This window comes from Ceratina calcarata, unplaced genomic scaffold, assembly GCF_001652005.2.
Source record: "Ceratina calcarata isolate Rehan_Ccalc_2016 unplaced genomic scaffold, ASM165200v1 scaffold335.2, whole genome shotgun sequence".
NCBI classification, from domain to species: Eukaryota; Metazoa; Arthropoda; class Insecta; order Hymenoptera; family Apidae; genus Ceratina; species Ceratina calcarata.
In genome coordinates, this window is record NW_017156276.1 from 250,841 (window position 1) to 275,970 (window position 25,130).

Consider the following 25,130-nt stretch of genomic DNA (forward strand, 5'->3'; position numbering starts at 1 on the left):
ACGTAAACTTTTTCTGCATTAACTTCTTCTGGATTTAATAATCAGTGTGAATAAGTAATGAAGCCATCAATCACGTCGAATCCCAATTATCGTTATCAATCAGGGTTTGACAGCTGTCGATAATAACTCGTGAATGGTTAATTAAACGATTAAATTTATTAGATTGTATTATGACAGATGATGATGTTCGGATTGAAATAATTGAACGGCATAACAGTTATACTTCCATTCTTGTAACTCCGCACGGCGTGTTGTACAATTGCGAAAGTTTTAGTACGACGCATTTGGAAACTCTCCAAAACTCATGAAAAATTGCAGCTATACGATTTCGCACCGGCGAAATCCGAAACTATCGAAGACGCATAAATATGTCCGCAACTTTTGAACGAAACTGTTCAAACAAGTTCAAGAGTGGGATTTAACGTATTCCGTATCGCGCAGACCATCTGTGGTTTACGATTTCAGTTGAATTTTTAAAAACACGATTTAATGTTGCATATCATATCGAAAGTTCAGAAACCAATCGCTGTAAATCAGCCTTTCTGAGAAAATGAGTTACGCTGTGTAAAAACATTTTTTGCCTTATTTTATTTATGATTAATTTAATTTGTATATAATCTTATAATCAAAAATATGTTTTGCGTCATTGCTATTTTTCTATGCCCAATTCCCAGATACTACCATTTTCATGGTATTAAATAATCTAAATAATGATGCCCCTTGAAAGGAAATTATAATCATACTTTCAACGGTTTAGCCCGCAACGTATCGATCGCGTTGTTTAAAAATTCACTAAAGCTGAAAGCTTTCTCACCACTAACACTAACACAGCAAATAGACCCGAAACAAACCTAAGACATCAATTTGCGGCACGGCTGTTCGCATTCAAGGAAAATAAAAGCGTCCGTGAACCGCGAATCTTTTCCTCTTCGTTAGCGCTGAACGATTCCTTCAAGTGTCGACGTAATTATACTGTTTTACTTCCATTATCTCCAGCTGACATCACCGCGATTATCTCAAACATTTGCGAGCGATTTAATTGAGTGCGAAAGAAAAATTTGTCTTCCAACTCCGGCGACCGTCGTTGGCGCGCGGCGTAAAATCTCGTTGAGAAATCATTTCTCGCAACGATGAAAAGGTCCTCGAGGATGGGCGGGACGCAATGTGTTAATCGCAAATCTTTTACGCTGGGAAATCAAGCGGAGTGCACCTTCGCTCTCTCGACAAGGAGAGTAATCGATTGTATTGTACATAGAATAACGCGATTTCAATCCACAGGGAAGACGAAAGTTTATCGCGTAACGCGGGAAGGCCAGATGGTTAGATGCGGTGACTCTGAAATATTGCCGAGAACGAGAAAAGAATTAAGAAAAGGGCCAATCTGGTCGATGGTTCGAGCAGATCAAATAATGAGGTGCCAAGGGCCATGAAGGGAAAACGAAATGTAATGAGAAAAAACTAATTCAAAACAACTAAAATACAATTAATGGTAAAAGCCTACTAAAAATTGTCATAATCGAAGTATTTGCAATATTTAAGTCCTCAATCTGATGTTGGAATTTCGAAAATAAAAGATTGTGTGTATTTTTGCTATTCTTTATTCAAATTGGCTCTGAAGGAAAACAAAGTGTTTGTCGAGACAGGGGACAACATTCTTCGAGCATAAAAACTGATTTTATTGTCCAGAGAAATACAATGCACGAACATGCCCTTAACTCTAGGAAGCAGCCAACAGTCCCGCGGTCACTGTTTGGAGTTCACCGTTCTCGTGGGTTTCTGACACGACAATCGCCGTCTAGAGGCTTCATGCGAAACTCCGGCCACGCCGCGCGCGGAACTTCTAATTAGAATTTGCAGTTTTCCTGCGCATAAACAACTAAATTGAAGAGCGTCGACGAGCAGTGGTAGGCGACGAGTAGACGAATACTAATTGTCAAAAACAGCACGTATCGTGAAAGTAGTATCGTGTCACGAACTTCTCTTGAACCGACTGTATTGAAGATGAAGGTAGACTCACTGAAACATAAGTTTGTGCTGCATTCGTCAATTTAAATAAGAGAATAACTAGAGCTTCCAGGCTTCCATTTTCTCCCATTTACGTAACTAAATATCTCAAAATCGCTAGGGCGTGTTGTACACGTCGCATCAATTTCGATATGCAGTTATCGCCGGAATAAAATCGAACCTCAACTTCGGACGCAAAATATAAAAATTTTACCGCTTGATATTGATATAGCATCTCATACTGATATACGTATTTCACAACACGAGAATTTGTAATACATTTTATTTAAATAATATTTAATATTAAATCAAATAGTCAATTTATTTTATTTTTTTAATTTCAACATATATTGTAGAATAAAAACCGATAGTGAACTTAATGATCTCGTTTCGACAAATAGCGACTTACCATAAATCATTTTGACATCTATGAATCTGCCAGCGCAAATGATTAATTCGCATTTCTGTTAGAAAATGCAATAGTCTTAATCTTCTACCAAGAACATTAATCAAAATTTATTTTTTTTTATAAAAACGATAGTTAGTAAAAGTTAGACGGGGCAATGACGAAGACAAGTCTAAAAATAAAAATCGTGTGGGAACAGGTATCGAAAGAATGTTTTCAAAAACAAGTCAGGGAATAATATGACAAGGGATGCGAAGGATATGAAAGCTAGATGAAAGCAACGTAAAGGAATACCAAAATAAAAGGAAAGAAAAACACGGAAGAGATGGGATGGGATGAAAGGAGAGCGTGGAGTTAAAACAGTAGGACGGCACAGCAGGGACACCGCAGAAGGATCATAGCGTCGCCGCCTGTGACCGTGTGGAAGGGTTGGGGATAGACGGTATCGAAGGCATGGATTTATGCATTTGCGGAAGCGAGTTAGGCGAAAGTGGATGCCGAGTATCGTTGAGGAAAAGAGAAGGAGCGCGGTCGAGTCTTCTCCTTTTGCTTCTCAGCTTTTGCTCGCGCTTATGTTATGCAATATGATATGCCGTGGCAAGACATGGCTTATACGTTTCGGTTCGATACACAATAGATAAAATAAAGATCGCCTTGTCTACAACTACGTTACACGCTTTTCACAATCCTGTTACGTTCGGCTTCCCTTCATAAGTTATAATGAGAAAATTATCAAAAAGTTTACACACAATCTACAAAACTGGAATAATTAAAGTATTCAACGTTGAGTAAAATAATGTTTCAACAATTAAAACAGATTTCTACTTGACATTCCATTTTCTAAATGTGCTTGAGAATTGGAGTTTAATTGCTGATTCATTTTAGAAATATCGATAAATCTCAATTAAGTAAAAAATAATTGTTTCTACAATATTTGACTATATAAAACAAGAAACAGCAGTTGATAAAGGTACATTGAGCTGTGATGAAGCGAAGTAATTTAAAATAAAATTGCAATTTATCTGTAATGTATATTCAAATAACTGTGGTGCATCAATTTGAAGCTTGAAAAATGGCCCCGTAACGGTGATAAGTGAATAGGAATATCTAGTCGGCGGCGATTTGATAAATGTGGGCTCTCGCGTACTGCGATTTTGTGGTTGACCCACGCGAACCGATTCCATGCTATCGGCACTATAAAACCAACCAGTTGGTAAAGCTGAAAACGAGATATGGAATACCCCGATCGGGTACGATTACTCGCGATATGATCCATCACAGGGAAACAGTTTCTCATCGGTCCGATCGGGATTTTGCTACTGAGATATTAAATCATCCGGTTGAAACAATTTTTTAGGAACAGGAGGAGCCTCGCCTCATCTTCCATGATTTAAACAGACAATCTTATAGACATTTGGAAATTATAATTTCAATTGTAGGCATATATGTACATTGTATGTAAAATTAATTAGGGTTACTGTTATTAAATATTTTAATAATTTAAATGTATTTTGACATTAGATTTAATGGGTTAGACTCCGATCTGAAAGTCACGTGACTATCCTTGCCTCTGCATATAATTATCCATGCAAGATGTTGGATTTGCAAAGGGAAACGACGCTATTTGTTCACTTAATAAATCGGTGAGACTGTCGATAGAAAATTCATTAACCGGAATTAGCTCGTAACAAAAGAGCGGCATGAAAAAGGTCGGAGATTTAGCGAGTGACTGCGAAATGAAGCGTCCTACGTCGCAGGCTTTAAGCTCTGCTACCAAGACATTTATCCCGGATATCTACTCCGGCCGAACTCGACATTGTCCTGGAAACTGCGGAGTTCCTGTGCACACGGTCAACCTGCTAGAACAACAGAGTAACCAAAGATGCAATTTCTCGAGGAAATGACGATCGTCTAGCTCTTCACTCCCGGAACCTCTTCTCTGTCCGTCTCCCGTTTAACGTTTAGAGAATCGTCTTTGTCAGCCACGCGAGAATGCTGAAGCCCCGTTTATTTTGAGCGAAGATAGCGCACGATTTATGCGCAGCTTCCTCGAGGTATGTACAAACGACATCGTTTGTCTAAGTACTCCCTAAACGATTACACCTTGAGGTACTTGAATTCTAGACTTTGCATTCTACATTATATATACATAGGTACATACACTTAAGCTTAACACATTGGATTTTGGCTCTGTATAAATATAGACAAGTACGCATCGCCCTTATTGTAGTGGCACACGACGACTCTGTATTGGAGTACAATTAGTATTGTGTATCAAGGGCGTAAAGTGGGCTTTTTTAGATCGAGGACTGCAACCACACGAGGTCAAAAGCCTACTTAGCCTCTGGTGCATATCATATTTTTTGTAACGGACGGACGTATTTTCGTGGTTTCTCGTACGTGTTCAGTGGGACTGAATTTTGCAAATCTGATTTCAGATTCGTGATCAGTGACCCAAAAAAAAAACCCGTATACCAAATTTGGCATAAATCCGTTGATTTTTGAAAAATCATCAAGAGAAACTTTACGCCCACTTTAGGCCCGCATAGGTACGAAAAGTAGCGAAAATCGTGCGTGTGTTACAAAAAATTTATTAAACACAAAATAGGAATAAATACTAAGCAGAAAATATACGCATCGAAACTTGCATTTTTCAATAGATTATAATAATGCTTTTAAGACAGTTGTTGCCTAAATCAAAAATATTTTTTAGCAGTTTTATAGCAAAGTATAATAATCAAAATTCATCTTTTTTAATATGCGAATTCTTAATACAGAGGAAGTATTTGTAGCTGTTTACTTGTAGGCTTTATCTTAACTAACATTGCAGAAGAACAGCTACTTTAAATAATGTAGAATACATATTCTACACAAATAAACCAATTCCTGACTTCTACTCGTTCGTCTGTTTAAAGAGTAAAGGTTCTATCAGATAGTTGTTATCAAGTTTAAGGTTTTCATAGCTACTTTGAAATTCTAACTTATTTGGGCGTTCATTAAGACTAGCAAACATTAAAATTCAATAGTTTGAACATACCATAACTATCACGTTTCTCGTCTAAGAATATCGTTGCCCTTCAATTAAATTAAACTTCGAGAACATCCAATCCTTCGCTAACAATTGCTTGTTATTGATTCTCCACTCCTTCAAACAATCGAATAACATTCCGGGTATTCTCCGTGTAAAGAATTCTTTACTTCTTATGTAATCATCGAAGATCAAATTCAAAAACTTTAATTCAATATGTTCTTCCCATTTCAGTCAATTACTTGATTAAATTTTTAATAATAATAATTTCACATTACAAATTGTCTGGGTATAATAGATGCTCCCATTGAGTGAGAAGTGTCCTTAAATTCTTGAAATGAAATTTTGTAGCATTCAAATAATTTATCAAGTGAATTAATTTAAGCTTCCTCATCAATTTTATCATCATCATTCGCTCAATTATATATATTTATTGATCATATTCTACGCACAACATTAGATAACCTTCTCTAAATCAGTATAAGTACTTCACTTAGATTTTACTACCACCGACAGAGAGTATAATAAATGAATCTTTCTCCTGTCTTCTGCGTTTACGTAAAAACCATACTATCTGTCACGGCATCTCAGATTGGGGCCAGTTGATAAATTATTCGCAAGGTCGAATCCCAATCGACCCGTTGCTAATTGCTTTCAGGCAAAACAATAGAATTTATAGAACGCAAGAATCACAATTCAATTAACAATTTGTATTTATTAATAAAAACATAAAAGCGATTAAAAGCGTAATTCCAAACCTACGTTTCGAATATTCGCGTTAATTTGGACCAGTGTTCTTCCTGCGGGCAATAAGCATTTCTGAGAAATTAGAGAAGCAGAAATTATAATATAATTATAATTCAATGCATTTATTTATAACTTTTAATTTTCAAAGAGAGAAATTTCATTTCTAAATTCTTTTAAAATCCATTGTAATGGAATCGTGGCTATAATTCGTAAAGTTGCATCTACCCTATGTAACTAAAAATGTTAGGAATCTCCACTTGCTATAAACTTTCAGGTGACTGCTGGTCTCTCTTTTATTGGTTTTATTTTTATTAGGCTTTTTTTGGTATAAAATTGCTTAAAATCCAAAGCATAGATATTACCATTTTTTCTTCACTTTGTAACACTTATTCTCATTGATTAATGACCAGAGTGCCACAAAGTGTACCTCAAACTAAACATTAAAACAAATTTTATCTTGATTCTCTGAGACAAAAAAACGTGGAATCGAATAGCGTAAACTCGCATTCTTGGCCAATTTAATGGGTAACATTGAGGTCTTATCACGACGCTATCGGAGTCTACCACTTTAATTCGCGTCACGTTTACGGTAAAACACAGTGGAAGAAAAGCACGCGAGATTATAACTATGTGTACATTTTCGAGGTTTTCGGAATCGAATGTATTTACGTAAACAAAACACAGACCGATCGATATTTGATCGAGGTCGAACAATTCCTCCGATTAAACAGCGGCGCGCGTCGCGTAACGATTGGCCGAACCCCGTTCAAAACTTTCCTACATACCCAATTAAAAGTTATAAATGAGAGTGTTTCAGATCTAAGCCGGCTTCTTCGGTCAGCGGACCATACAGATTACCTGCGAATACCTAGCCGTCGACCCGTGAAAGGGACTCGGAACTAGGATAATTTAGGTAGAAAATTACTAGTTTGTTCCTCGCTTATTCGGTTCTTGTTCATTGCGCCAAGACCCGATATCTGAAATCGAACGAAAAAGGGATAGTAAGGAATTCTAATTCTAATTTTCTATTCATTGATTAATTTTTTCCTATAATTGAACCTAACTTCTCTAAAATGCTTCGATATCAACTTCATGAACATTGGATAATAATTAATTAGTCTGCCATGTAGATGTGCATATCGTTGTGATGTAGGTTACTATAGTTTTTATCGGTAAACGGTTCTGCGAACCGCGTTGCTGCGAGAAGAGCAATGGAATTAAAATGCAATTAACGAGTTTAAAGGGCAAACTTTTCGTCACGCTTTGAAATCGCTCGGCTATAATTATCCGCCGAAATTACCATACCAAAGAGACGCTCTCGCGTGGGGGAGAAAAGTTTCTTGGCCAGAATTTTTTCAAACTTGTCCCGCGCGGAAGGAGAAGAACGAAGATCGATCATTAGCTTGTCCTCGTCACGAGACGGAACTTTAACTTCCACTTGCTCGCTGAAAGAGAATTTAAAACGATAGCGTTAATTTTTAATATCCTTACCTTCACGATCTCAGCTCGCAGAGGCAGCGAGTCAGTACTTATATTTACGTATTTGAATTCGATGTTTTATTAAACCTACTTTCGTCACGTGAAATACAAGTATTCACTCGGAACGGTTTTCTCTTTATTCACTTAACATTCTCACCTTATTAACCTTGCCCGTGTTATTACATTGGAAATTCATATTAACTGCAACAGAGAATAAGCGGCTAATTTAAATATTTCTCTACTAAACACGGTAATGGACTATTTTCATAACTATGTAAATACGTTCTCGTCTTCAGCCATTGCAATTAAACAGACCACTTAATTTTATCTTGCTGTCCATTTTTACTCTGTTCATATAATATTCCGAATATACCTAGTAAAATATTATGAAATTTCCATAATCTTTTTCCCTTCTATCTATAAACTTTCATTTATATTTCTATTTAATTCATCGCATAATAATTCTGGTATGCTGATCACGATCAGTTCTTCTTGAAACACATTATAAATATGTTCCGTTGGAAACATTATAGTTTGGAAGTGAAGAGTAATTGTTGTTAAGATGCCAAGTCATTTCACGAATCAATCGCGACGAGAAGGCGTGCCAAGTTTCGCATCTCGTATATGCAGCTGTATTGATTCATGAACAGCGTGCACCGAGTATTTCAATCGGGCTGATACCGTTGCCGTGATCGATTCTCTGGTTTATCGAATTAGTTTCCTTTTACGTGTTTCAATACAATTACACATGAAATTTCCAACAGATGATCAGAATAAAACGATGCGATAATAATAATTAATTGTAAAGTAACTCAGGTGTAGTGTCACAAGAAGGTGAGCGGAAGGTGTGGAATGTTCAAATTCGGTGCCTAAGCCTACGAAATGTGACCTAGGCACCCAATGGGAACATTTTTCAAAAAAGCCTTCCTCAGTTTAAAGGGGTAAAACGGATAAATAAATAAAATTAATTGTAAAAATTGCATTTATGTATCTATTCCCATGTACTTGATTTCGGGATTTTGTTTCAGGTATATAGGAAGAATGGATTCAAGAATACTACGTAAAGGAATTTGAGCTTCACTATAACTTCTACGCTAGTAAGTATTTGCTGTTTATCCTATACGTTACTAAACACAAAGATTCAAAACGTTATCATTAAAAAAACATACCGCGGTAATTAAAGATACAATTCTAACGGAACTTAGATCGTTACGAACCCGCGAACTATCTCCCACCGCTTATTCTGGTCTCGCAAAGCAACAACGTTAAACTTTGTTTCTGCAATTTGGCCCGAAAGCGAGTTGCGAAAGCGGTGCGCGATCGCGAAATTTAATTTTTAAGTTTTCAGTGAAAACGGTAGTTTTAAACTTCGGGTCAGTAAGCTGTTCTCATTAAGTGTCTCTTTGTTCCCTCGCAAGTTCCGCTGATGCTATGTCGTAATCACGTTCCTTCGGGGCACGCAATCGTTGAATGTAACCAAGAATCGAAGAAGAGGAAACAAAGTAAAAACTTGACAGCGAAATAATCAATTAGCTGAGCGAGTTCGCCGGGTCGTTCTCATCCACGTGAGGACGAACCGGAAATTCCTTCGTCAACCGGGAATCTAACGTAAGCAAATGAGGAAATCTTGCTACGTGACCCGCGTTACGCCGAAGGAAAAAATAAGTAAACGTGCTTAACTCCACCGTCTCTCGTCTCGCGTTTCCTCTTCTATTCTATCCTCAGGTAACTGAGACCACGTCCGGAATTCTCATTTCCTTTCATACGATAGGTGCACCGCCTTTGCGCTAATGGAGACTGATTGTGCTCGGGCATACTTTCGTTATCTCTGCCATTTATTACCCGGCGTACTAATGATAGTTAATTGTCGTTCCGAGAATAGAGAAAAATGCTTAAAGCTTTCAAAGAATAAACTTGCAAACTGTTCTCCCGTTTTGCGGACGCATTCGTATCTCAATTTAAATAAACATAATGTCGAGAGTCGTAATCGAGTCTCATTTAGAACCACGACAAAAGATCGTTATTTATTATGTGAAAAATGAACATTTTGCAATAGAATGCAACTAAATTTAACTACAATTTGTCGGTGACTAAAAATAAACCTGTAAAGCCTCTTGTGCAGCTTTCATTGAATCGAGTGAATTTGCTAATCATGATGAGATAGGGTTAGGCATGCATTTAGACGTTCTATGCGTGGTAAAAGAACAGCGGTGCTCGAACGTGCCAGGATACTAATCACCATGAGCAGCGAGCTTAGATCAAACGCGTACGGCAGATCTACGACCACAAGTCACACTAATTCTACCGCTGACCACAAGTAGAGAGACCTGTTGGGTCCCTTTAGAATGAGCCATTCCGTTCGCGTGACCACAAGGGGCACTAATTTTAGTCGTGGTTACAAACGCTATGACCACGATTGATGCTTTTCCTTCTCAAACGCATACAGTCACCAACAAATGTCAGCCCGCGTCATTCGATCGTTACGCTCATCCTGATCTATCGATAAAAGACCATACGGTGATAAAGATAAAGAATAATGTATTTCAATTCTTTTTGGAGAACATGCTACTTTTACATGTACTATTCAGTTATTTTAAAATCATGTCATTTTATTCATACAATTGTAGGAAAATCATGATAATAATGAATGTAATAAATTGTTTAAAGGTAACAGATGTTAAAAACGTCTGAGTGAAAGAATTTTTAACTTTGTATCATTTAGAAAATGGTAGAAATATTGGAAGTACTATTTTTAAATGTTTTCTACTTGAAGCTGCAAGTGTTCCTCCCAATACACGACCAACAGTTTGTCGTCAATTTCTTCATACACTTAATTTAGTTGGAATCTCTCTAAAAGTCTTTTATCTTATGACAAACTTTTTCATATAATCTGCACTAATTTCTTGAATCCCAGCTATAATTATTATAACTACTTTCCCTATGGATAAGCTTCTAATTTTATTAGGAAATAATTTACGAGATGCATTTTTTTTACATTTGACGTTATACAAATCACAGCCTCTACAATCGTACTTTATTCAAAAGAGATCCACGAGATGGTATCAGTACCAAAAAGCCAAAGATACGTAGCCTGCAGTCTTTCAGCATTGATCTAACATGTTAGCGAGCGATTCCGACGTTTACCGATGAGTTATTACCCAACCGCGAATGAAACTTCAGGAAACGCTGAAACCTTAGTTGATGATGGGTGGCAGGGCTAAGAAATCGTACCGTTTCTAGCCATCGAACGAGCCGCGCCGTTCATTGGCAGTTTATTAGCCGCAGAGGAAGCACGTTTTCGGTGGAGCTCCGAGGCTCCGCCGGCATAATTTACGGTCAGAATTATCGAAATATAGGGTTATGGTAGTAGGAGCCACCTGCGAAAACATATAGCCGGTCGGGCCGTTGCACCTCGAGTGGGCGCATGTGCGGCCGACGAACCGCGATGCGAACCTCCGTTATTAACTTCTACGCCGCGCTCCGTTCTGCTTGGGGAAAAAAAGCTCGAGCTTCCCTAATGAAATATTAACGACTCGGACGATACGGGTTTTCATGGGAGTTTAGAGCGTGTAATAAACGCTCCCACCCAGCGTTGCGAAGCTATCCGTCTCGTCCATTTTTTCTTTATCGCGACCTTCCTCGCGGTTACTGTATCAGAGAATCGTTATACGCTTTAGCAACCGCTTCGCGCGGCGATAAATATTCCTCCAACACTTTTCCCCGCTGCGTCGTCGGGTCGGGCCGAGCCGGGTTCTCGGCTATCTCTTCGTGTGCGACAATAGGTGGTTTCTACGATGAAATCGCGACTCGAGGAAGTCGACTAGCGCCATTGCGCGTTATTACGAAGCGTGTATTTAAGTTAGAATCTAAAATGTGTTATTAATTTTAAATCTGGTTAGTTAAATATATTTGTTTCTTGATGGACAAGTTTAAATTGGAAATCACATTTTGTTGTTCTTTATTTACATTGCTTTATACATTGAGATGTGATTTTCCGTGGTTGAAGAAGATTAAATAGTTTGTGGTATCGATTGGGAATATGTTAGCCCAACAGACTTCTATTATTCTATACATAATATATGTATACTATACTAAACTGTTAAGAATCGTGCAGACACCTGATGCAAAATGTGAGTGGTGATTTGCAGTGTATGCAGGAATATACAAGATTCATAATTGTAATGTTTTTAACATTTATAGTGTTCTTATTACGATACACAAATAATTTATATAAATTATAGATATTACAATTGCAAAAGTATTAGAGGAATTGTTGTTTGTTTGAACGTCAGAATTACAGACCAGTAAATTGTACAACTGTTAGTAATAAATTCGAAAAATAGCTGCCCAGCCATTGCCAAGTAGATTTCAATATAAATCTCACAAGATTTATTTGTCCACTTTTTTCTCCAAAATAAACATCGATCCTTCATTTAATATTTGTTCGTTTTCCGATATTTTATAAACGCAACGCGATTGTGAATGGAACAATGAACAGAAGAAGGACATGAGTTATTTTCTAATCTCGCTTCCCGATTCGATGTTCGATTTTTATGAAATAGCGTATAATATTCGTTGTCTAATAATTTTTATAATATTTATCATGATTATATATAAATATATTCTATAATGATGTTCGACGTATTTTTTCAAAATGTTAAAAATTATAGAAGGATTCATGCAGCATCGTTCTATCGCCTAATTTGCAGAGAAATTGAAATATTTCAAGAAGCGAGAGAGAGAACAAGATAAATAATATTTTCATATAAACTCTGTAATATTCGTGAGAAAACTATAGCTAACAATCAGGCACGAGCGACTCGCCTTCATACAAAATTAAACTGATCTCTCAAATTTCGCAACAGTCATTTTACTTATTGTTAGTTGATAGAAAATTGAGGAAGACTGAACTTATTATGTACCAACGCATTGCGAGATTTTCTCCTATAGAGTTACATAATTATACATATGGTGATGTGATATGATATGGCAGATTCTTTGGTGCGCTATCTCGTTCCGCTACGAAACTCTCACGTACTCCTTACTCTGTATGCTGCGGAATCACTATCAGGTCGTGAATATTATAATGAATACGTGTTATTGTGCGAGTAACAATAACAGCCACCTGCCAACTTAATCTTCTAACTGACGAGAATAGTGTACAAAGTGGAATCATAGTCGACAAGTTATGTTTCGCTACGAACAAGTGAGCCAACAGAACTGCTAATTGGCTGGCAGGTTACAAATTAATTTGAACTTGTTTTCAATTTTCTCTCACGGATAAAGTCATTTCTCTTAATGACACACATCTGTATAAAAACTTTTCTCGATATAATTGAATATAATATGATTTATTTTAATACTAGTTTAATGTACACTTAGAACTTGGAGTATCTTAAAAGTAAATGTGGGAATAGAGTAGCGTTTCTATGTTTATCACTCTGTACATATGTATCTCTAGGATAAAGATAATAAAAAGTACTGAAGATAGAAATAAATAAAGATTACTGTTCGGGCAGATGAGTTATCGTCCACACGGAGAGCGGATAAAGTCGACGAAACGCAGCAAAATGAAATGAGTCTTTTACCGTGTACGAAATTTTCGCAAAAATTCAAATTTCGATATGAACAATCCTCATCCGAATGGTACTGTCGATTATATTAAAATGAGTAATTTTCAGCAAAGAATTGGCTATTTCAAAAGTATAGCATTTCAAAGGGCAATTTCCAACGAATTTTGTTATCATTGGTTTATTCCGGTTAAAAATATTCGTGATGGAATATTTAATAAGTTTTCTTCCGCGGTTTTCATCTCGTCTCGAAAAACGTGACGTGTGAACGATTTGAAAGCCTCTGCAACGTTCAAAATCCCGTGCGGCCGTTATGAATTTGTTCAATGTAACATTTTTCATCGACGAACCCATTCTATTCACCGTGACAGGGATTAATGTCATGGCAGCGTGATGACGGCCGAGACTCGAAATTGTTTTTGCAACTCACGCATGCCGTCGCATCGCATCGCGGTGTGTCGTTTAAACGTTTCACGCGTGATACACGTCATTCTCGGGCCATTTTCATTGAAACATATGTTCGTGCGAGAGGGAAATGTTTACATAAAATATGTCGGATAATTCTTTCGTTCTGCGGTATCGTGAAATTTAAATCAATGCAGTTATTATACAATTCTGTAGTAGATTGTAATTTGAACGAGGACTATTCTGAAGAAGATAAATTTCGAATGTCACCGTTACCCGATAAAGTTGCACTGTTTTAAATATAATATACACATTTGATACGTATTTGGTTATAATGTATCATTTGTACCAGTTTATCGAAAATCGTATGTTGAAGTGTTAGTAGAAAGAAATTTTATGATGGATAGCGAATCTGAGGAACAGCGCCGTACATATTGCTTGGATGTGGACAGAGAAAGAAGATTATGAAACGCACAGTTCGTCGAGCACACTGCTCGACGAACGAATCCATCCGACGGAAAAGCGTTTCCTCAGCGCGGGTTCCATTTCACCGAGCGTATAATAAATTGGCGGTGCATCCGAAATCGAGACAAAACGACGAAATCACGGTCAAATCGTAATTCAGGCACCGTGTCGCATATCACGGCGACGCGAAAACGCGAAAGTGTGCACCCCCCCTCCCCCACACAATTACATTTGTTCATGGAACCGGATGTTTTTGATTGCCTCTCTCCTCGAAACGATTAGAAGTAATGGATATGACTCGACCTATATGTTTGCCACCGGAAAAATAATCGCGTGTCTCGCGAATGGATAACTCCCTCCGGGGAGTTGATTTATGGAAGTACGCAACTTTCGTTTCTGACTGGCGAGAGAATACGTATGATCGACGCTGTACGACGAATCGTACTGTCGCACTATTGATTTTAGGTAGCCACCGAATTACGATATTTTTAATGACTATACTTTACAATTACAAATGCCTCGAATATGGAAGAGCTATGCAGGGCGTTTCATAATATGTGGAATGCACTTCAGGTGTGAACAGGGAGCACAAAAAAAGACGATGGAAAATATTCATCTGACCTTGTTTCAAACTTCTGTGTTTCGAGTATTGGTACCATCGTTATCTAAAACGTAATTCAAAATTCGTTCTTCGAACGTGTCGAGAATTACATTCGGAAAGACCGTATATTAACTGCATGTCTGTCATCTCTCAACATGAATAATTCATCGAACGCAGTTTTAACTTCGAATAGACGGCAAATTGAAAGTTATTAATAAACTTCTAAGAGAACTGGAACAGAGTATATAATACTAAAATTACTTTAAAGCAAAGTAAATATTTGAAACATACGAATTTTTTAATCAATTCACGTGATTATAATAGAAGTTCCAAGTGCAGAAAGTAATGAACGATCATATGCCTAAATTGTTAAGACGTTATGACTTAATTGGATCACAGACCCGTCTCGCGTTGCTCAAAGTTAGCAGAGGCAAGGAAAACTTCATTGTGAAATTTTACGAGCGTCAAGACGCAACCTCTGAAGGGTGCATAATAGGAAAACAAGTCCACAGTTCGCCGTATACTCGCGGGATCCACTATCTCGCAACGCAATAAACTTGGAGTCCTTGGTGCTCTTGCGCGGAAAAAAAGTAGATTTTCTAGGCTGCTGGTCTGCAACGTAATCTTTATCGCTTCCTTACGCCATAAAAGAGTTATAAGTTATGTTATATCAAAGAAGAGTGGGAGACCGGGAGTAAGAATTTCTTCGATGTTGCCCTGTGCACTGCGTACTATTAACGGGCTTTCGCTCCTACTCTTATCCTTTCATGGACTCGTGTTTCATCAGACAATAATAAAAGTTTTTATATAAATAGTTTCCTACAAAGATATTAGATGTACTTCGTAACCAAACTGCGGATGTTTACGCATTTATGGCTGTTTTAAACGATTTAAAAGAACACAGAATGCAGTAATACGTAAAAAAATTCAATACTTCCAAAGTAAAATATAATTTGTAATATTTAGAAGCGAAAACAAATTTTTGTACGCTTTTCGTGTCTTGAATTTTATTTACAAAAATAAGAATTTGCATAAACATTCGGAGTCTACTCTTAATTAAACTTTACAATATTTTTTGTTTCATTTTGTATTTCATCTTTTATTTAATATTTCATTTACGGCGTTAAATTTTGAAAAAATTTTCATCAAACATTGTTCAGTTGATTCGACAATGTTTCAATTAAATTGAATCGAAATTAATTTAGCGATGAATTCATAATGCTCCTCGGATTAAATTGGTTCTAAAAAATTTTAAAAATACGTTCGAGGTTAGCGTTCGACATGAAAATACAGCTGCGTTTATAATTCCCGTTTTCGGACGATGAAACGTGTCTGGATAAATCCCGACGAATTCCCGCTTCGTAGAATTTCATTCGTTTCTACGACGAACATCCGCCCGTGTTCTTCGCCTATCTCTACGCGATATCGCCTGCACGTGTTCTCGATCTCGGAATTTTCTTTATAATCGCAATTTTCCTAGGTAGATACGCTCTCTCCTGAGCCGTAGCATAGAGCAATAACAAAGTTTTTGATCTTTACAGAGCATGCCCAACGTTTCAAATATACTAACCGCGCAAAAACAACTTGCGGAAGGCTTTTGTAAACCTATTATTCGTGTACATTTTTTGTTTGCCTCCGGAACTCCTTCCGACCCGCAAACTTTACGCTCCGTTAATTCTGTTCTACTTTAATATTTTATATCGAATACACGTAGTACATGCGTAACACATGACGTACAGTGAATTATCAGACGATAATTATTATTATCATAAATATTGTTTATTTACTGAAGTGAACATGTTACATTGTCTTAAACGCAATTTACTTAATTAATCGTTTTAGCACTGTTTCAGGAAAGGATAGCTTGATAGGCTAATTTTTATTTAGTCTCACGTGGGTCGAAAAATTCGACTGACGTTGATCGTGTTTCGTGTTCCCGGTGATTTCAATTAATCGTATCGGATCGGCTTGTTTCGAAACGCGGCTCGATCGCGTTTTAACTAACCCCGACCATCCACGGATTTCGGTGTATTTTCATCCGATTTTGCGACGTACCGCGTGCGCATCCGCATCCGATCCGACCGATATTTGCACGTTAAACCGCTGTCTGCGATCAGGGAAGTCGACGCAACGAGAGCCTATAATTTCCAAACGGATACGTACCGTTCGTCGGCGAACTGTTCGGCTGAAAATTCTGCAACTGGCAGTCCTCCTATTAGGCGTGTAAGAACGAAACTCATTTCACGGTGTAAAATGTGACGCGTGGTTTCCTGAGTCCCAGCTATATTTTTATTTCAGTTCGGGAAGTTTTATTTTAATTCCTGAACATTTCTCTTTCCAGTCTTTACTAAATCGAATTTTTTTGACGATTTTCATTACAAAATAAATTGATGGAAATAATTAAATCTTTTAAATAAAAACATCTGCACGTATTAAACAATCTCTGAAAATCCCTTTGCTTCGTTTTTGTTAAAGGGAAATTACTTTGAATGAATTGAAAATAAGTTGAAAATCCGAAATATGTGTTAAATCCACAACCATACTAAACTAATGTTACTTGAATCTTTGAAATACTTTAGATCTCGAAATTCCATTTTCAGTTCCCCGCACGTAAATTTACATGGTACACCCAGAATTATTCTCATTACACATCATTAGCAGCACTTACTCTTTTATATCTAAAAATCAACGAAATCAGAAATGCTACGTAGGAACCACGATTAAATTGATAAATCTATGTGATGGTAATTGGAATATTTCGCATAACTGCGATGTGATGATAGACAAGAGAGTCCTCCAAAATCCTGTGAAATCTCGTAGCACAATGATACTTCAGATATAATGCTTGCAGTATCACACAAATCATTGTCCATTTACCAACGAAGTTATAAGTATCAAATTGCATATAAATACACATGTATGTATATTATATGTATTAATCATTCTCTTTTACCTTTTCGGTTAAAATATTTGTTTAGTCAGTGTATAGTGCGACATGACGTTATCGTGGTGGAACGCATATACACTCGTTGCGTGCCATTAAAAAGTACGCCGACGTCACTGGGGACTATTACCAGTAACGACGTAATATTTTTGTGAAACGCGGAGTGAGCTACCATTATCTGTCGCAAAGCATTTTTGCAGTTCACTATTTTTCATTGAATCAGTGTCGGTAATCGTGTGACAGGATTAGTATTAATAATTTAACGTATTCAAACGTTCATTATCCCGGAGAGTTACGATTTTTTAGTCACTTAATTCTCACAGTAAATAAACGATAAAATATCTGGCAATTTTAATTTTTTTTTTCATATTCGAGGTTTCCGCGCGCGGCGAATAAACCAGGAACTTCGCCGATAGTTGAAAATATTTCACGTTTCGTTGTACGTTCACCCATTTACCGCGCGTTCCTGATTCAAGATAAGATTCCTTGATGCACGTACCGTGAATGGAAAAATATTCGAAGCCGCAGCCGGGTCAGCCGCCTCGATTTTCCACTTGAGAAATGGGGATCTATTTTCGGGTGATAAGAAGTAAATGGTAAACTCGCGAACGAAAGGGGACCTCCAGCTATTTCCGCGACGCAATATTTTACGGTGATATTGCCGCGCGTCGCTCCACTCCTCGGTGACAATAGGGCGACGAATGCTGCCGCATCTATGCGTAAAGGAAATTCAAGCAACTCCCGAGACGCGATCTTCGAGACCAGTGGACACTGGCTATTCAAACCGTTCCCTCGTACCCCCATCGAATCCTCGCAATATCCAATTTCGTTCTCCGTTCTTAACTTCACCTCGACTACGTCAGTCCCCTTATTTTCTAACAATGAAAATCTACCTTCGGAATTCTTTATGTTTCATACATTTTCATTTTCCTCGCTCTTACGTACTCGTGTCTAGCCTAACGTATGACTTGCAACTTATGCGTCGAAAAATAAGGATTATATGTGAATTATATTCGCAGCAATCAATGATGCCATACAATCATTAAAAATTGTCTTCATAATTTTATACCAAATTAATCATAAATTCATCTGGGTGTACGTGTACGTACACAATAATACTAAAACCGTCAAAGTAATAACACGGAAAATATAATTTCTATCTATTTATATGTGTATATATTTTGCACATTTGTATCGGCGCGTAAACATCTCGTGAACAAGGCAATAAATATCTATTCCTGGCCAGTTGTGTTCACGCGAGCTTTGCTAATCAGTTGTTCATTGAATCAACAATGCTTGATCGATCCTCTTCGGCAGGTAACAATGGCCTCTTTGAAGGAGCTCTGCATACGTGATGGATGCTCTTCCGAGAGTCAGTGTGTACGCAACGCTTGTCTCGCACCCAGACACATCGACGTTCTCTGAATTCGATTCATTGATGCTCTCACTCGAAACAGAGGTTTCCGCGCGCGGCGAATAAACCAGGAACTTCGCCGATAGTTGAAAATATTTCACGTTTCGTTGTACGTTCACCCATTTACCGCGCGTTCCTGATTCAAGATAAGATTCCTTGATGCACGTACCGTGAATGGAAAAATATTCGAAGCCGCAGCCGGGTCAGCCGCCTCGATTTTCCACTTGAGAAATGGGGATCTATTTTCGGGTGATAAGAAGTAAATGGTAAACTCGCGAACGAAAGGGGACCTCCAGCTATTTCCGCGACGCAATATTTTACGGTGATATTGCCGCGCGTCGCTCCACTCCTCGGTGACAATAGGGCGACGAATGCTGCCGCATCTATGCGTAAAGGAAATTCAAGCAACTCCCGAGACGCGATCTTCGAGACCAGTGGACACTGGCTATTCAAACCGTTCCCTCGTACCCCCATCGAATCCTCGCAATATCCAATTTCGTTCTCCGTTCTTAACTTCACCTCGACTACGTCAGTCCCCTTATTTTCTAACAATGAAAATCTACCTTCGGAATTCTTTATGTTTCATACATTTTCATTTTCCTCGCTCTTACGTACTCGTGTCTAGCCTAACGTATGACTTGCAACTTATGCGTCGAAAAATAAGGATTATATGTGAATTATATTCGCAGCAATCAATGATGCCATACAATCATTAAAAATTGTCTTCATAATTTTATACCAAATTAATCATAAATTCATCTGGGTGTACGTGTACGTACACAATAATACTAAAACCGTCAAAGTAATAACACGGAAAATATAATTTATATCTATTTATATGTGTATATATTTTGCACATTTGTATCGGCGCGTAAACATCTCGTGAACAAGGCAATAAATATCTATTCCTGGCCAGTTGTGTTCACGCGAGCTTTGCTAATCAGTTGTTCATTGAATCAACAATGCTTGATCGATCCTCTTCGGCAGGTAACAATGGCCTCTTTGAAGGAGCTCTGCATACGTGATGGATGCTCTTCCGAGAGTCAGTGTGTACGCAACGCTTGTCTCGCACCCAGACACATCGACGTTCTCTGAATTCGATTCATTGATGCTCTCACTCGAAACGGTACCATCTTCGCCTCTGTACGCACAATTGCTTCTCTGCCTTTCTTATTCCTTTATTCTTTACGCTCGATTTACATCATTCAATAGTTCCATGATTTTCTTTCACTTTTCTGATTATAATTATTGATACCGTATTGAACTTTCTCTCAAATTAGCACACGACTGACTACCTCGAAGAGTGTAATATAACATAATGAGCTGAATTTGTAAAATGTAAATGAGCGACAGATTTGAATGCATCATAATTCTGCATCTGTATGTTTTTATTCAATTAACTCTGATTGTTCAATACCTTTATCATGAATAAAGAATATAATATTGTATGAGTCAGTACCATGTTTGTATAATAACGAATCCGTACAAGAGCTCGTTGTTGGAATTTATCGCTAATGAAACATTAATACGTATTGCGTGTGACCAAAGTTTTATGCTGCACTAAAGAATAATAATAAACATTGAAATGCGTTGAACGATGCATCAAAGACGATTTCGAGATATGTTATCCGACTGAAACGTTCCATCAGGCTAAACTGAATTTATTTGAACCGCTTGCTGCTAAACTGGATGAAGCACCGGCGCGGCGTTCCTCCTGTATCCTATAAACCGTGCAGGAACAAGGTAATCCTAACGCAAACAGCGTTACCGTAAAATATCAAATACAACAGTGACTGGCAGCGACAGCGTTAAGTGACACGATGAAACGATGGAGGCACAAGGAAACCGGGTATGCACAGAGACAGGGAGAGAGACAAAGAGTGAGCACGAGGGAGACAGAGAGAACTGTCGGGAGAGGGTTAAAGAGAGGGTTGAAAGCGGACGTTACTCGATAAGCGAAAATGAGCCACACTCAATTACGGAACAACGAGAAATACGGAAGGTGTTTCCCGCTCGTGATGAGTGTTATGTACCAGTGCCCCGAGGATAACTGGAAGATCGGAAAATCGGAGAAGTTGATTCAGCCCATTTCAACCATCGAATCCGTTGAAATTAAATGATAAAATGACAAGAAGGCGAACGTGCCAGAAATTTTTAGGGACAACCGAGAATTATTATTCTTACATTTAAATAATTTCTAGATTTAGGAGAGAGAACCGTTTTCAATAAACTAAGATTGTTAAACTCGTTGGAGCGCACAGATAATCTGAATTCCCAAAATACTAAATTATTCATTTATGATACTCGATCTACTGTACATATGTATATGTTTGCTAAATGGAAATTGTGAAAAAATGCAATTCTTGTTTCAATCGATAGCCAGCCTTTCAAATCCTGGCAGTGTAGAGATAAACATTGACGGACACAGTGATTTCGTTGCGCATACACGCGTCCGGTTGTTCACCGACAGTCCGATAGCAGCGGACGATAATCACAGTAATGGGATTGCCGGCGACGTAGCTGCGGCCGAAAGGTCGTCGCTAGCGAAAATTTATTATGCACACGAACCAGCGAAGTATACATGTATGTATGCATGCGCGGATATGTATAGATACGAGCGTGGACCGAAACGCACGTGTATATGTACGTCAGTAGCTGGCAACGCCCGACTCAATTAATGCCACGCTAATTGGTGTCGCGGTCATCACAGTCGGTCTGGTAATTTCATTTCCTCCGCGGACTGCTCCGAATCATTTTTCTGAGAATGCGAAACTGTACGCGCTATCGCATAATCATGCTGACTAGTTCTTTTTAATAATCGTTTCTCTAATTGCTTCTGATTGAATGGAATTCCGTTTACCAAGTTACCATTAGTCAGTTGGGATATTTTAAGGCTTGGGAGACAACAATAGACGTTATTCAGATAGTATCAACGTATTCACTGACGGCTCCAAATCAGAGCTGGATTTCAGTGGTGCTATAGTGATTCACGATGAAGTTACAAGCATCAAACTCCTTCTTACTACTTCATCATTTCTTGCGAAGCTTACACAGTATTAGAGGGTTTAAAACGTATCGAGAGAATGAAGAATAAATCTCACAAATTTATTACATACCCTGATTCTAGAATCTAGCAAATCTAGAAATTCTATTGTCAAAACGATTATCTATAAGTACAGTGAAATTCTTCAAAATAATGGGACTTGAAATCCTGTTTGGATTTTGGATACGTTCCTTGCCATACAGTGTGTTCCAAAACTATACTACGTCCGGAAATGGGAGGTTCCTGAGGTGATTTGAAACAATATTTTTAATGGTATTCGAGGTAATGATAAAGCCGATAAAGCTGCTCAAGAGGCTACAAATTCGAATCATATTTCAAACATTTCTAATTCCTACAAAAAAGTTTGTCAATCATACAAAATTCGGATCGACGAACTATGGAACACTACCTGGATAAAAATCGAAGAAGTGCTTGATTTGTCATATTTTTTGTTAAATGTCGATATATCTGATACAGGTGGGAAATACGATTTCTTTTCACCGCAATGAAAGAACAAAATCCTAAGTTGAACACGCCTTAAACTCATGCCGTTTCTCGCGGGCTGCTCGTCTCTCGGTAAATCAATTCGCGGGCGTCAGGTAGTTTTCCTCGTTACACGTCCCCATTCCGCGAAAACGACCTGGAGTTTCCGTTCGAAGTAGCTGGCCGTGTTTAGCTACGTACGAGGTGCCTCGTTCTCGTTCGCCCTCTTGTCTCGGGTTAATCTACCTTTTGTTTCCCCTCGGCATGATGTACCTCGCATTCTCGCAGCGTCGGTTTTCGCTCGAGAGAGCCCAGACTCGTCTTTGTTCAATTTCATTTATTTATCTATAACATCCGGGATCCGAGCACTTTCGCGAGATTTACTTTGTATTCATACCAACGTCTACAACGAAAATATCACGCGTCTTAATTATTTATGCATACAGTGACTTGCACAAACTTCTCGAGCGTATTTTTCGTTCCAATTAAACCATCGTATTAATCAACATTCGAACCTATTCAAATCTCTTGGTACTCTGCAATAAATGAAGCATGGAGTTCTATCGTTAACCAGATTTCATTAATTTCCCCGGAGATCTGGATTCATTTAAAAAAAAAGTCGTACCACGCGATCGATCCGTGCGAAATACTATTACTTTTGTCGTGTCAAAAAAAATCATCGTTATTTGAAGTAAGTATCCTACAAACAAGAACCATGCCACAGGGGATAAAAGAGAGGGATAGAGACAGAAAGAAAGAGAGAGATGGCAAAGGTGCACCCACTTAGAGCAAATGTTACACTGGGAGTGATTTTGGAAGGGCAAATCAAAGAACCCCAAAACGGAATTTAGAATGAATGAGTAGAGAAAAGGTGCTCGTTCTTGAGAAATCCGTTGGGTGCGCCGGCACAGAGTCTTTGTGCTCGCCTGCAGCAGTGTGCACCGGCTCAACCGGCTGTGCTGACAGACAGTTGCAAGGATTAATCATTTCCCTTGAGAAGCTTCAACATGGTGTTGCGTAGTAAGATAAAGGTGCCGCGCCGTAACGCAGTTAACGTCAGCTTTACCTGAAAAATTGGAATAGGGTTTCCGGTCGCGCGTCGGCGAAAGAATTGGGTCATTAGAATCTCACGGATCGGAAAAAATTCATCCCACGGACCGTTTAATTAATAATCCCTCATTTTTAAAGCCCTGGCTCATCCTTAATTATTTTCTAATTGATACTTAATTAGGTCATTGTAACGTGCGAAAGATTAGGATTATTCGTATATTATAAAATATCGAATGGTTATAACTTTGCAATTTGCCATCATTTGCACAGTGTTCTATATGTATGTATAATTAATATTTTACAATGCTTATCAGAATAATAAGTTCCATAATTCTTAAGATAGGATTTTATCGTGTAAAATATTAGCCTTGAGGCGAAAATTGAAATACGATGAACCCGGACGTGAGATACGTGTACCTTTAAAACGAACGTGGACGTTTAAGCGATTTCGTATAGATTGAAAATGAAGGGTACGATAAATTGATCTGAAGCGTTATAGATAGACCGGAGATATAAAAATTGAAGATTGAATAAGTAGTAGCACTAGAAGGTACGGGTTCTCACTTTCCACCGAATTTCTTGACCGAATGGATGTTTTTCAGAATTTGATAGAGGATGCGTCATGCGATTGAAAGAAGGCAAAAGATGCGCACGAGGTACGTCTGCATAAAATGAGAGGTTCATCCTCTACTACATATTTATCCATGTAAAGAAGAGATGACGGGTAATCGATATCCGAGACTGATCATAACTCAAATCAGATTTATGTGTGTCTCTGTCCAACCGACAGTTTTGCTCTTTAGTCCACAGCTGTTGGACTTTGTAGTACCAATAATGTCGAGAACTATTTTAATTTCATTTAGTGACAAGTAGAAATACTACAAAATTAATTGAGTAATACTTCGAACTAAATATTAACCTGTTACCTATTAGTCGCCTCTTCAATTTTAGAAGATTTCACCTAATTTGTATCCTAGACACTCCTTGAAATTTGTCAAAAAAATTAAAAGCTAGACAAAATGATCAGATCAACAATCAAAATGATAAACATAAATAAATTTTGTATCATGTTACATAGTCTTGCAAATAAAGTATACATATACTAGTTTGATAAAAGGATAGCGAATTAATTTGCACACCTAATGTAATGTTCACGAGGTGCAACGGAATGGCGGGTAACCCAGATCCGGCGCGTCAAAAAAAAAGGGGGTCGGTCGCCGCTATCGCAAACGTGGCTTTTCGTGTTGCATGCAGCCGCGTACTTTTCCGCCAAAGTACATATGTCATTCATATTATCGGTCTCCAAACGCGTGGCGATAATACGACCAGCGTTAACCACCCGCGGTGATTGTTAACCAAATTATTAGGTCATTTCTTAAGTAACTTAGAGAACATTAGAAACCACATTCTTCAGATTCCGACATGGATAATTGAATTGTTCCTTTTTTACCTATGACTAGCATCCTTCGTCTCTAGTACGAATTCATGGAA

General features: G+C 38.0%; 1 long non-coding RNA gene across 1 annotated transcript in view; it reads left to right on the forward strand.

The window, feature by feature from the left end:
• LOC108624925 (uncharacterized) overlaps window positions 1-25,130 on the forward strand; it is an 88,923-nt gene that overhangs the window by 26,198 nt on the left and 37,595 nt on the right. Inside the window, exon 2 of the long non-coding RNA XR_001916619.2 lies at window positions 8,693-8,761. This is a non-coding gene — a long non-coding RNA (uncharacterized LOC108624925). The remainder of the gene's footprint in view (window positions 1-8,692; window positions 8,762-25,130) is intronic.